Genomic DNA, 12,517 nt, shown 5'->3' with positions numbered 1-12,517 from the left:
ACAATTACAAGTGGAGCTGAGGGGCATGCAGGCATGTTTAGGATCTGGTTCTTTGGAAAGGATGGCTTTCTCCTTATCATAGGCCAACTGTTTTTGCTTATACTTCATTAATGCCTTAAGTCTGAACCCCTGTCGTAACAGGTGCTGCCCAGAGGTAAATGCCTATGGTAGTCATACTGTGATACTAAATGCCCTTATTTTTCTTGCTACAGAAAGCCTATTATTTAAATTGATGAGGTAGGGTGCTTGTATTGTTCCCGTTTTGAGGAAATGAAAAACTAAGGGATACCGAGTGACTTAACCAAGGTCATGAGGGAATCTGTGGCAGAAGCAAGGACTGGGCTTTGGTCTGTTTCCTCAGCTGCAAGACCCTCTGCTTTCCTCCTTGTCTTCCCTTAGTTGGAATTAACATCACCCACAGCCACATGGCTCGGGGCATAACCACTGTGTGGGGTACACAGACCCAAACAAAATTCATCTAGGAAATAATTTCCAATGGATAAAGACCATGATAGCATAGGCTGGGCATTGACTTGTTATTTAGATGATTCAATAGTATAGAAAACTTAAATTTGTATATCTTTTTCTTATTTTATCATTTGGCTTCTTCAGAAACACTTTCGAAGTGTTCATGAAATGCAGCCTTTACCGTAGTCAATACCAAAGGCCTTCCTGCAGAATTACGTTAGCTTCCTTCCAGCTAAATATGACTTTCCCTCATTGCACACCTCATAATGATTCATGCAATACTTTATTAAGTATACAAGCTTAATCCTCCCTCCCAGTCTATTCTCCCAGTTATGCATCTCGGGCAGCATACAAAGGCAGAGGGAAGACAAAAAAAGTGGTCAGGAACCTCGGCATACTGAGCTTGGGAACCTTGTCAGACCTAGAACGGCACTAGTCCATTCTATCATGAACCTGAGAGTGGTTTGGCTCTGCTGCTTAGATACGCCCAATGACATAAACATTTTATGGTGTATTTGAATACCTGCATCTGTGCAGAAGTTGTCTTTTGTCAGAAAAGGTAAAAGAGGCAGAGTGATTCAAAGTTTCAGTCAGCCCGGTCACGCTGTCGTTATTTCAGGGAAATTTAAAATGCTGGGCAACCAATATGGTCATGAGTATGTAGAAAGTATTGTATCATTAACAGATGACTGAACTCTGATACTCTGATGCGGTTGAGACGGTTCAAAATACCAGCAGTCTAGGTTATCGCTGCATTTGTGTTTTACAGTACCTGTCAGAACAGGCTGATAACAGGCTTGAAAATTAAACCGTATAGACAAGCTTTGGGAATATACTCCGGAAATGTCTTGCAGAATACTTGAAAGCTGTATTTATCCACTGCTTGCTAATATCTTGCACACCACTGTTTTGTGAGAGGCAGCGTGTTAACATTGAATCGAGGGAAGAAGCTGGCTCACCGATGACAAAATCTCATGCAATAGCTGCAGCAGTAATGTTTGAAATACAAAGCTTCTAATCTGCAGTTTACATGGAAATCCAGCTTTAGGTAGGCATAGGCTAATTGAAATGGCAACCCAATTCTCTGCATTAAAGGAGGCGGAGGAACATCTAGACAACAATCCAGCTTCAGACCTCTACACTATTTGCTGTCTGAGTAACCTGTGAGGTTCTTAGGCTTAGATCTTCCTCATGAGCTGCTCCGTAAAATACCATAGTGCTAATGTCCATGGGAAACAGGGTGACCAATGGAAAAAGGACTGAAAACCTGAGACACGCTTTCCACTGTTGTCTCTGACCTTTTGGAGGGACACTGCTTTTCCTGAGGTCTGTTCCCATATCTGTAGAACAGGGATAAAAACAATATTCTGAGCTGAATCTCTGTGTCCAAACTAGATTTGACTTAGGTAAATACCTAGTCACAGTCTTTTCTATGAATGTTGAAGCGACGAAGACTTTTGACACTTCACTGTGAAGTTACAATACGTGCAGGGCAGTGTGCTTTTTGAGGAAACCCATAGGGCAAAAAAAATTCCAGGTATTTAACTGCTTGCAGAGTTTCACTGCTGTATGGGGAACCCCATTTTCTCGGAGACCAGCTAATCACCTCTTGTAGGAAGATAATTTGATTTTGTCCATCAGGTGGCTGAAATACAAAGAGAGGAAGACTCTCCTCCCTCTCTATCCTTCTCTTTTATGGGCCACGGTACAAATTACTGTTACTTTTGAAATCCTAGTTCAAAGTTTTGGTTGCCATTGATAGCAACCACCACAAAATTTACTGTAGTATTGATTAACTGTAGAAGGACATGTCAGACTCGGGGCATATAACACTCTTAAAGGTGATACTGAAACACTGTGAAACATGCTACTTAGTTGAACATGTGGGTTCATTAAGAAACACAAAAAGGAGAATGACCTTCACTGTTCTTTAGGAATGACCTTGGAGCTCTGAGAACATTTGAAGGCAAAAAGTCTCTCTTTGCTTTTCTGAAAGCTTAAGCACTTCAAGGCAGAGCAAGAAATAAGCAGCATGCAGATGAACATTACCTTTTCAGTTCTGAACAGCCACTCTGCATGCTAACAGAGATGATTTATGTGACCTCCGTCAGGACTGTATTTCAATGGAGTTTCAGTTGCCAATATTAGCCCCAGCTACTCTTAGGGTAACTTGGATACTATCTGTGTACATGGGTTTGTTTAATGTGAGCCTGGCAGAGTGCGTAATGACATGCAGGGGGTTGTTTGTTTGTTTAGCTTTCCTTGAGATTGCGGAAGGTCATCTCTAGCAGTAACATTGCTTATAGCACTGCGAAGTAAACTTGCAATGTTTTGGCTATGGATTTTACTTAAAATCCATTCCTGGCCAATTAGTGACACAGATCACTCTTTTTCAGATGAAAAGAATAACATGCTGATAGCGATTAGGAGGACTTTATGACCTACTTGGACAAGGTAGAAGGGATCGATCATCACTTCTCAGTTGGGGACTGTAAAAATTATTTTAAATTTTTCTCCACAGTCAGCCGGTGGTCTGGGAAAAAATGTGGCTTAGGGTAGCAGATTTATCCCAAAGTAAAAAACTTAATGCATGCGGGTAGAGGATTTCCAGCCTTGGGGGGGGGGGGGGGGGAAGGAAACAAAAAAAACCCTTTCCTTATCTTTCGCTGTGTTAGGAGCTGATAACTTTGTGATACTCATTTATGAGTCCAAAATGAGTATATTAGGTCCAGTCATTAAAAACGGAGGTTAGTATATGTGTACCTGGAGCCAGGAACTTTGCAGGCCAATGCAGTGCTAGTGTTACCATCCAGAGAGATTCCTGTGCGCTCACATTCCAGATTTAGCTTCTCCCCTCATCACACCTCATTAGTTCTTTTGGGATTTCATCACACTGATGCAAAACACCATGAAATTCAAAGCCGATTCATAGTGTTTGTACATCCCCTAGAAATACAAAATATTAGTTCTTTGTGCTGCTAGCATATATAAAACATTATATTTCAATAGAAAATACTGACCCCTGAGCCTATTGTGTCAAAGTCTCTCCCATGATATTCCAAAAGCCCCCTGGAACATAGCAGTACAATGACAACAGGGCAGTGAACGAAAAAGAACGAGATCAGACACTCGCCTTCTACAGTGATGAACCCAATACAAAACCTATATAGAACAGATAGTATCTAAAAGTAGCTTGATTAATTCCACACAGTGCTGTGCTGGGTCTGTGAAGTAGCAGAGCCTGGCTCTCGTTCGGGTTTGTGTCGTCTTGTTAACTGTTAGTGCCAGTTGAAGCTTTTCCTTTTGATTGTTGTATTTAAGATAACCTACACATTCAGAGAGTTTGATATTTAACTGTACTAAATGCCGTCTTTTAGTAAACTCTAAAATGGCTGATTTGAAATAACGGAACACAGGACTAATACATGATTTTTTTTTTTTTAATTTTTTTTGTCAAGGAGGCACTATAGAATATTGCTTTCTAAATTCTGCTGCAAGTTCTGAAGAAATCTAAACAGCTATCTGTGGGGCTTCACTGCCCCTCTCTTTTCAAATGGGGCTGGCACCCTGCAGCTCTCAAGTGCTTTCAGGTATTGAGTAACCTAATATCATTTGAGAAAATGGTTTAAAAATCAGGGGGCCTAAGAGGGAGCTGCCTGACCCACCCACGTCACTTTCTATTGAGATTACTCATGCTTCTGGCAGAAGTAGCTGGCACTTCTCCTGAGCTGGCTATAACACAGGTGCAAATTAACACTGTAAAGTATTAACTTGGCCTCGTTTTGTGGGTGAAAAGCTAAAGAAAGCCCTAATCTGACTTCTTCGTGTCTGCGTCTTTGCCTGGAATGTTTCTGAGCCTGACACTAGTGATGTATACGTTTGGAAGGTAGTAGATTAAAGGTACAAATAATGAATTGCAGCGTTTTTATGCCTCGTCGAAAATGTATCCCTTCAGTTTCAAGAGAAAACGGCTAACACACTGGGGAATACGACTGTAGAAGGTGCATTCATACGTAGTCAGGTCCAAGTAAAATTAAATCCAAAGTGGCAATAGCCCAGGATGAAACTTGATGCTAATTGTACATAAATAGCAGAGGGACTGTCATATGACAGGCTATAATCAATAAAACATGTCTGTTGTGACTAATGTCAGGTGTCCTTACTGGGACAGAGTGTTGGCGCTGTTGTATACCTTGCTTTCTCTTGGCTCAGCTGGTGATTTAAGTGTTGTTATTCTGGATTTATCCCTCATGTAAAATTCATTTCTAGGTCTTTCCACCAAAACAGAGAACTGGACTGAGCAAATGACTAAAACAGTGTTATGTAGATGCCGCATGCTGCATTTGTAGTTTTGCTAGAATAATTTATGTGCAGAAGTCCAGTCTTTGAACAAAATTGTGATTTTCTCAATAAGAAATTTAAGATCCTTTGTTTAGCCCAACTGATAGCCGTTAGGACACTTTGAAAACCTGAAGTCAGTCTTGGTAAACATGGTTTATGCTTATTTCTTTGCACAATATTGCATGTGCAGAACTGTTCCAAGGGACAAATGTATTTAATAGATGAGAACTATTTTCAGTGAGGATCAGTTTGAGTTCTTTCTGAACACATCGCAGATATTATCTTAAGAATTTGCTGATTTTTGTATATTCTGATTTCTAACTACTACTTATAGCTCTAATAGTATAATTGCTTCTGGAACTGAACACGTAGAGTTTTATTTTATTAAAAACATGTGGAGCTATATTAAGATTGGTATGAAAAAAATATATTTGTGTAAGTTCCAGAGGAAACAGCAGAACATGGGTTGAAAGGAAAAGTATGTGGTAGTTGCTACAGAACACCAGATGTGTGATTTCATTCAAATGAAGAGAAGGAGCTCACCTAGAGATAAGGTGTCAAGAAGAGGGAGAACAGAATTGGAGCCATAAAAAATCCTGTTAAGTAAAACGGGGAACTGTGAATTCAGGAATTTTGCTCAAGACTTATGATTGGTGAGACAAAATAATGAGGCAAAAGATCCTAATTATGATCTACTTCTAAAGCATATAAAGAGCGAAATCAGATAGCCAATTAAGAAAAAGCCCAGAGACCTGATGAGGATTTGATAGCAGGTGTCCCTGGTCCGCCATGTTGCACACAAGTGATGCTGGTCAGACCTATTGGACACCTGATTTGGTACTCATGGGCATGAGAGTGTGAGAATATGAATGGATTAAATCAACTTACTTAGAGATTTTATTTTAAATAAATATCACCTTCCCTTCCGTAAGATCTCACATGGAGTCTTGTTATGCTAGTTTCCTACAAAAAAGTTTAAACCTTAACGGGCAAATGCTTGGAGGGCCACAGAGTTGACTGAAAGCTCATGCAAGAGGATGCAGGAATTTTGCTCTGACTTGATAAAACCTTTTAAATTTTAGTTCATTACAGCTTTTGCCGGCAGATTCCCAGCACAGAAGACTTGGACCTTTTCAGTTGTCTGTTGCTCTTTATCCGCATTGGTACCTAATGTTGTTTGTGGCTCACAGGTAGTCAGAGGACAACCTGCTAGCAGCCAGGTTAAAATCAGCTGGTCACCTTAGCCTGGCTTCCTCTAGCATGTTACCTGAGGTGCCTGACTTACCTCACATCACTTTTCCATTGGAGGAACCAGGGATACTGAAGTGCACTGAGGTATCACAAATGCATATATGCATGTGTGGAAACTCAAGAAGTGGTTCATGAGACAACATCCGTTAAAGGATGGTCCCCCACCTGACAATTCTTAAGGACATTATTCTACCCTGACTTTAGAGGGTATTTTTTGCATGCCCCAGTTTTGAGGGTTGCTGTACACACCTACTCCTCAGCTGATATCTAGGGTTGCATCCACTTCTGCAAATAGGGAAAGTCTTCTCAAATTAATACAGAAAAGTCTTGGGGTAGTGTAGGAGATAGTGCTGTGTTCTGTCAAAATGGGATGTATTTTTACCCTTTTTCCCTGTTTCCATTTTCCCCCATTTTATGAGTGCCAGGGGAGGCTCATTTGAAACAGAGCACTAGTGAAGGTCCCTGAAACCTCCAGCAGCTGCAGGAGCCTTTTAGCCTTTTTCAGAAGAGTGCAAATAAGATTGGGAGGGTACTCTGATTGGAGCTAGGCAAGAATCTATCTGGGATTGAGGGAATCTTCTGGGATTATCCAGCTGAGCATCTAGTTATTGAAGATAAGATGCTTCTGTCCTCCTTTATATCACCACTTTTAATTTCCCCTCTGAGTCCCTTTTTTTTAAGACTATATTTCCTATATCTACTGTTAGATCCAGCTTCCGTTTCAGATCATGAAGAACCACAGGCAATAAAGTCTCTTTTTTTTTTTTTTTTTGATTTTTTGCAATGCTATAATCTTTTCTCTCATGCTATCAAGAATACCTCAAAATGCTATCCCCACATCATATTTCATTCATGACCTCTTTTTCTACCAAACAAAGAATCCCGGAGTTGTTATTTCCTCGCTTCCCTTTTCTTAATAGTCCATTCTATTTTCTCACTTTCTCACATTACTGTCCTTGCATTCTCTTGCTTGTGATATTTATATAGGTCTCAGCTGTAAATGGATTTCTTCTGGACCTTGAATGGTCTAGGAATTGCATTACGTTTCAAGGTGACTTTCTCCCTAGTTACAGCTGTGATTTTTCTGCTAGCAAGCTTTGAAATCCAAGCTTTCCCCTGCTATTGCCATTTTGTGCCTTTTTCCTTTTAAATAAGGAAGAGGATATCCTTGAACCAAATCATTCTTGGCCTAAAATCACCTGACAGTTGCTTATGAAGTGACCGTTGTGATCCACCTATTTCATCCAAATAGATAATGGAACTATCAGCATTTTACTATGAAACCATTGATGCTGGGCTCTTTAGAAAACTGACACTTCCAGGGTTGTCGTGGATCTCAGTTTGGTCCTGGCGTCAAATCCTAGTGTAATTCTGGAAGGGGAATACAGATTAGACAGTATATTTTGCCTTTAAAACTTTCCCTTTGTGTATGATAATCAGATAAGAACCAAGATAATATTTTATTACTTACATAGGAGAGATTTGTGACATGTTCATGCCTTATGGTATTTTGATTCAGATGTCTGTGCAGTATTAGTAAATAAACATGAATATAGTCTGTGTTTATTTGGACAACAGCGTGATTCTCTATTTCAACTTTATTAATACTTCGCTAGCAAGAAGCCTCTTTCTAAAGGTTCCGGGGTTCTATTTCATTTAGGTAAACACACAACATTTCAAATCCATCTCTGAAGTGCAGTAAGAATGTGTTTCTTGGGAAATTTCTCATCCTTCTTCTTTTTGAACTGTCACAAATGGTGAAGGAATTGTTGCACGTGTCCAGGACCTTGAGTCTTCCGTGCTTAGTCTCCAGATCAGAGTCTCGATTCACTGCATAAGCTTATGTTTATTATTGGTGAGGAAGAGTTGGTGTCTGAATTAGGACAATTTATTTTTGCCAGGAAAGACTGATTTCAGTTGCAGATTTCAAATAACATATTAAGGTTGGCTTAAATCAAGGGTTGGTTTTGTACCTTAGCTATATGGCTATATAGGCATATGGCTGTCAGATTTTGACTTGGGTCTCTGTGTCACAAAAAATAAGTAACATTTGGAGTGGGGGAGGGATCAAAACTACAATAGCTAAATTTGAAAAGATGCAGCGGAGGACAGCACAATTTCTAGCTGATGACTTTTATGATTTCTTCTCATTTGCAGGATGTTGCATTATTTGATTAACGTATTTTGTATATTTTCTCTATCTGGACAATACAGCACAACAAAGAGTATTTTAGTGGAGTTATTGGAGGTGAGGAAACTGATTCCTGATGACTGAAACCTGAGGATAGTTATCTCCTTGGCCTAGAAAATCAGTCACAACAGAATCGCCCTGTCTTACTTCAACATCTACAAGAGATGAAACTCCCTCTGCTAAGTTAGGCCTGATATGATAGGGGTACTACTCCATGCAGTAGAGAAGGATTCCACAAGGTTCAGACAAACTTTGTGTGTGTGTTTATTGCCTAGGCCAGTGACATGGGCATGCCTATCCCATGTCATTTTTATTGCCTGCGTTGTGAACTCTGGAAGGCTAGAACAGCATGGCATGTGAGCATTACTGGAAAGAACAGAAGTATTTTTTATTTCTTTCACATGAGGCAAACTACTTTTATCAAATTTGCTTTGGATGGTGCTGACCAAGTTGAAATATGCTTGCGTTCAATTTAGGATCTGAGAACCGTAATTGGAGTTAAATCTTACGAATGATTACATACTGAATTCAGCCTTCAGAGACAGTGACTGGGAGGTGGGGGCTGTTGTCTAATGCAGAAAGAAGCAATGTAATTATCAACATTCTCCTACTAGACCTCGGGGCCCAAAATACTGTGAGAAGGTTCCTTGGTAATTTATTTTTGCTGAGTGCTGGGAGTGATGTTTTTGCTTTCACTGCTCAGAAAGGAGATACTGCTGTTGGCGTGTTACAGCTGGGAAGCGGAGGGGAATTTGGAGTTACGAGAATCTCCCGACTCTTCTCCCGGGTTCACTAACTCAAAAAATTCAGAGAAGCACGTTTCCTGCAGCAGTAGGTGGCATTATGCTGCTCAGTATGAGCCGTAACTGTACATATTACATGAGAAGCAGTTACACGAACACTCTTGGCACATGCAAGGTGCATGGCCTTATTTTTACCTTTTGCCGCATGCTGTCTTTGACCACATCCATTCTTTTGTGTATAGCAGTTCTGTGATGTCCTTTCTCTTCTACTGCCCACAGAACTGGAACTAGGTAATTCCAAAGTAGGTTAGGGGGTTGTGTGGTTTGTTTTTTTTTTTTTTACACCAAAGTAATGCTCTGACATGGTAGGTGAAGCAGTGGGTTTTGAGGCTATTACTGCCTGTGTGATTCCATGTATTTCTTACAGCATGGATGTACCTGGTATAATCAGCCACTTGGATCTTCCTGTGAGGAAGTTACTCGTTAAACGCTGGGGGTTTTGCAGACCATTGAGAATATAGATAAGTAATAACTCTTACGATCTGTGATATCACTATGTTGCTTATGCCACACAACTTTGAAGATTGCTCCTTGGTCATATCCTGCAATTCATGTACTTTGTTGTTGCTTGACTCAGGCTGCAGGGTAGTTCTGATGCAATTGGTTGCATCTCAGCCAGGATAAGAAACAAATATTTTTAGATGTTACCAACTTACTGGTTTATACAAATTGTGCAGATCTTAGTTCGTGTTAGTACAAATCCTAACTCACGTTCCCCTCAGAAGTGCCTCTGTCGATAATAAGGGCAGTCCTGCTTGCTGTTAGCCTGTTTTGCATGCTCTGTGGGAAAGAAGGATAGATTTTCTTGGACTTGGAATTGAAGTGCGATGAGGGTTACAGACAGTCACAGGAGTGGTAATGGCACAAGGAAAGAGGGTGCACTTATGGTAGGGACATAATTGCAAAATTTCCACCTACGTCAGAAGCTGCATCAAGCACTTGAAAATGCCTGATTTTTGTAGGTCTGACTTGTTGGGGTCTTTTAACTAGTAACAGTTTTTGCGTGGCTCAAGTTTTCTTGCAGTAACAGATATGTCACTTCTGAGCTGACTGAAAGCACAGAATACCAGAATGGTTTTTTTTCCCCAAACAGCCAAGGACAAATCAAAACAGAAGTACAAGCAGTCACACCCAGTGTTTTATATTTGCGATCAATACATACATGGCATTTCTGTTGAGAATAGGTTCAGAGACAGTATTTTGTTGCCAGCATCATCACTTTCTACCATGACCAAAACTGGCTTTTAATTTTTTTTTTTTTTTTTTACTATTTTCCATTCTTAATGTGTTTTAGTTAAAGGAACTTTCGCAAGAACTTCCGCTGTTGTTATGTTGTACACATAAGCAGGCGCGTTTGAATGATTGCTCACAGGGGTTGGGGCTGCATTTCATGAGGTATCAAGTTCCTCACTGAGGTGCTGAGCACCCTTGTTTCTCAATGAAGCCAATGATCTTGCAGAACTGGAGGCTGGAAGGGCATTGCTTTGATTCATAAAAAAGCATCAATTCTCTTAACTGCTCACGTTCCCTTACGGGTGCCCGAGCACCTGGGAAGCCTGCAGGGCAGCGGTGGTCCCTGTCCCTGCCACAGAGCGCGCTTGCCTGTGAGCTGCCCATCAGTGTGCCTGGCCCGGAGGGGAGATGAGGCACAGCCCTGGGCTGCAGCCCATCTGCACGCTCTGTGGCAAGGCCCTGCTCTCAAATGCCAGTTTTTCAAAGAGGCTCCTTCACTTGTGTTTCCTGACTGACAGATTGTTTGCAGGAAATGTTAGTTTAAAAAAAAGAAAGAAAGATAAATACAAACCAGAGATCTTATGCAGCAGGTTTCTGAGCTTATACCTTTAAATACCCATTGTATATAACTTGGCAAAATTCTTATCACTATGAAAACGTCTCCTTTTTTCTCCTTTTTTTTTTCCTTCTTTTTTCTTCTCCTTTTTTATTTTGTAGGAGAACCATTACAAATATCAGTGGGACTCAGTGGCCATTTTTGAGATGAATTTAGGTACATAAAACAATCCCTGCTGAGAGAAGAGAGCAGATGGCGATTCAGTTGCTTTATACCAGTGACACTCATGCTCCTTAGCAGGCATTCAGGTGAAGTGTACAATGCTGATAGAAATTGTTTGCAATTTCAGCTCAGTATTTCTTAGTATTCTTCCCCCAGCCTCTAGAATCAAGGCAAGGAAATGTATAATATGTTTGTAATTTGAGTACTACTCTTTTCTTTTTAGTAAGACTGGCAAGAAAACTATGTTGTTTAGGTAATGGAGGAGCTCCCAAATTCCTTAAAGTTGCTGTGCAGGGATGCTCTTTGCGTTTATTCAGTTACACTTTGAGTTTCTGAGTGTCAGAATAAATTATTTGCAGAAAAAAATGAAATTTATTTGTGATAAATATGAACCAGAGGTCTTGCACTGTGTTGTGCTCAGAATTAAGAGATGTATTTAATTCACCGCACAGATCGCGTTTAGTTAATTTAAATATTTGACAGCTCTTTTAGAATGTGACATTTCAGGTTTCCTGTTACATATGCAACATAGCTCAATGCGGATGAGGCAAACTGTGAAGGCTCTGATATGCAGTATAAATCTGCTTGCTGCTATATGTTACTACAATATTTATATTTACAAGACAAAAAAGTTAAGCACTTTAAGTGAAAGATTACATACAGAAGCAAGGAAAATACTGACAAAAGTTCCCATTCACTGTGTATATGGGTGTGTCTGAGAGTATGCATATTTGCCATATTCAAATACATCAAGATGATTAACTACAGAGCCTTGATGGATTATAGCATGACCGGAGCTGGTAAATCTTGCAGCTATCACGAAGTTTTGTGAGGGTTTTTATTACTGTTATTATAATCGTTGAAAGTCTTACAATATTGAAATTTCTTAATAAAGCTGCAGCTCTTGGAATGTGGCGGTTTCCTAAGAGCTTTATTTTCTTTTTTCTTTTTTCTTTTTTTTTTTTTTTTCTCCAAAGCATGCGTTTGGTGCTTGTGGTTGTAGAGAAAACTCTAGAAATGTGAATGAGAAGGGTAAGAGGGAGGTCTGAGCATGGGACAAGAATGTAAGTTTTTAGGAATGAAATCACATCGTGAGGGGGAAACTTTTGGGGAATGGTTGAAAATTGATAGACTGGGCGGCGCTGATAGGTTCGCTGGATTTTGGAGGGCACTAGAGAGAAGCTGAATCACCACAGCAAGATGTGTACTCAAATGTACAGTACTTAATGGTTAGTCCACTTTCACGAAATCTCCGTATTTCCAGGCCTGTAACTGTAACATGCTGAATGATAAAACAAGAAAAAAGGTAGATATGTTCAAATTTTTTAAAGTTACTTCACCTTCTAAAAACTATGCAGGTTAAATGGTTTTTTTTTTTTTTTTGCAAGTGTTCTGCCTTACAAATGTCTTGTAAAACGTCCTGAGGTAAAACAGTAACACAGCTGTACAAGA

At 40.0% G+C, this 12,517-nt stretch overlaps 1 protein-coding gene across 1 annotated transcript in view; it reads left to right on the top strand.

The window, feature by feature from the left end:
- LOC104143455 (centriolin-like) overlaps window positions 1–12,517 on the top strand; it is an 87,387-nt gene that overhangs the window by 29,033 nt on the left and 45,837 nt on the right. The gene's annotated exons all lie outside the window — the stretch shown is intronic.

This window comes from Struthio camelus, chromosome 3 (genome assembly GCF_040807025.1).
Source record: "Struthio camelus isolate bStrCam1 chromosome 3, bStrCam1.hap1, whole genome shotgun sequence".
Classification (NCBI taxonomy): Eukaryota; Metazoa; Chordata; class Aves; order Struthioniformes; family Struthionidae; genus Struthio; species Struthio camelus.
This window is presented reverse-complemented; position numbering and strand designations above follow the sequence as displayed.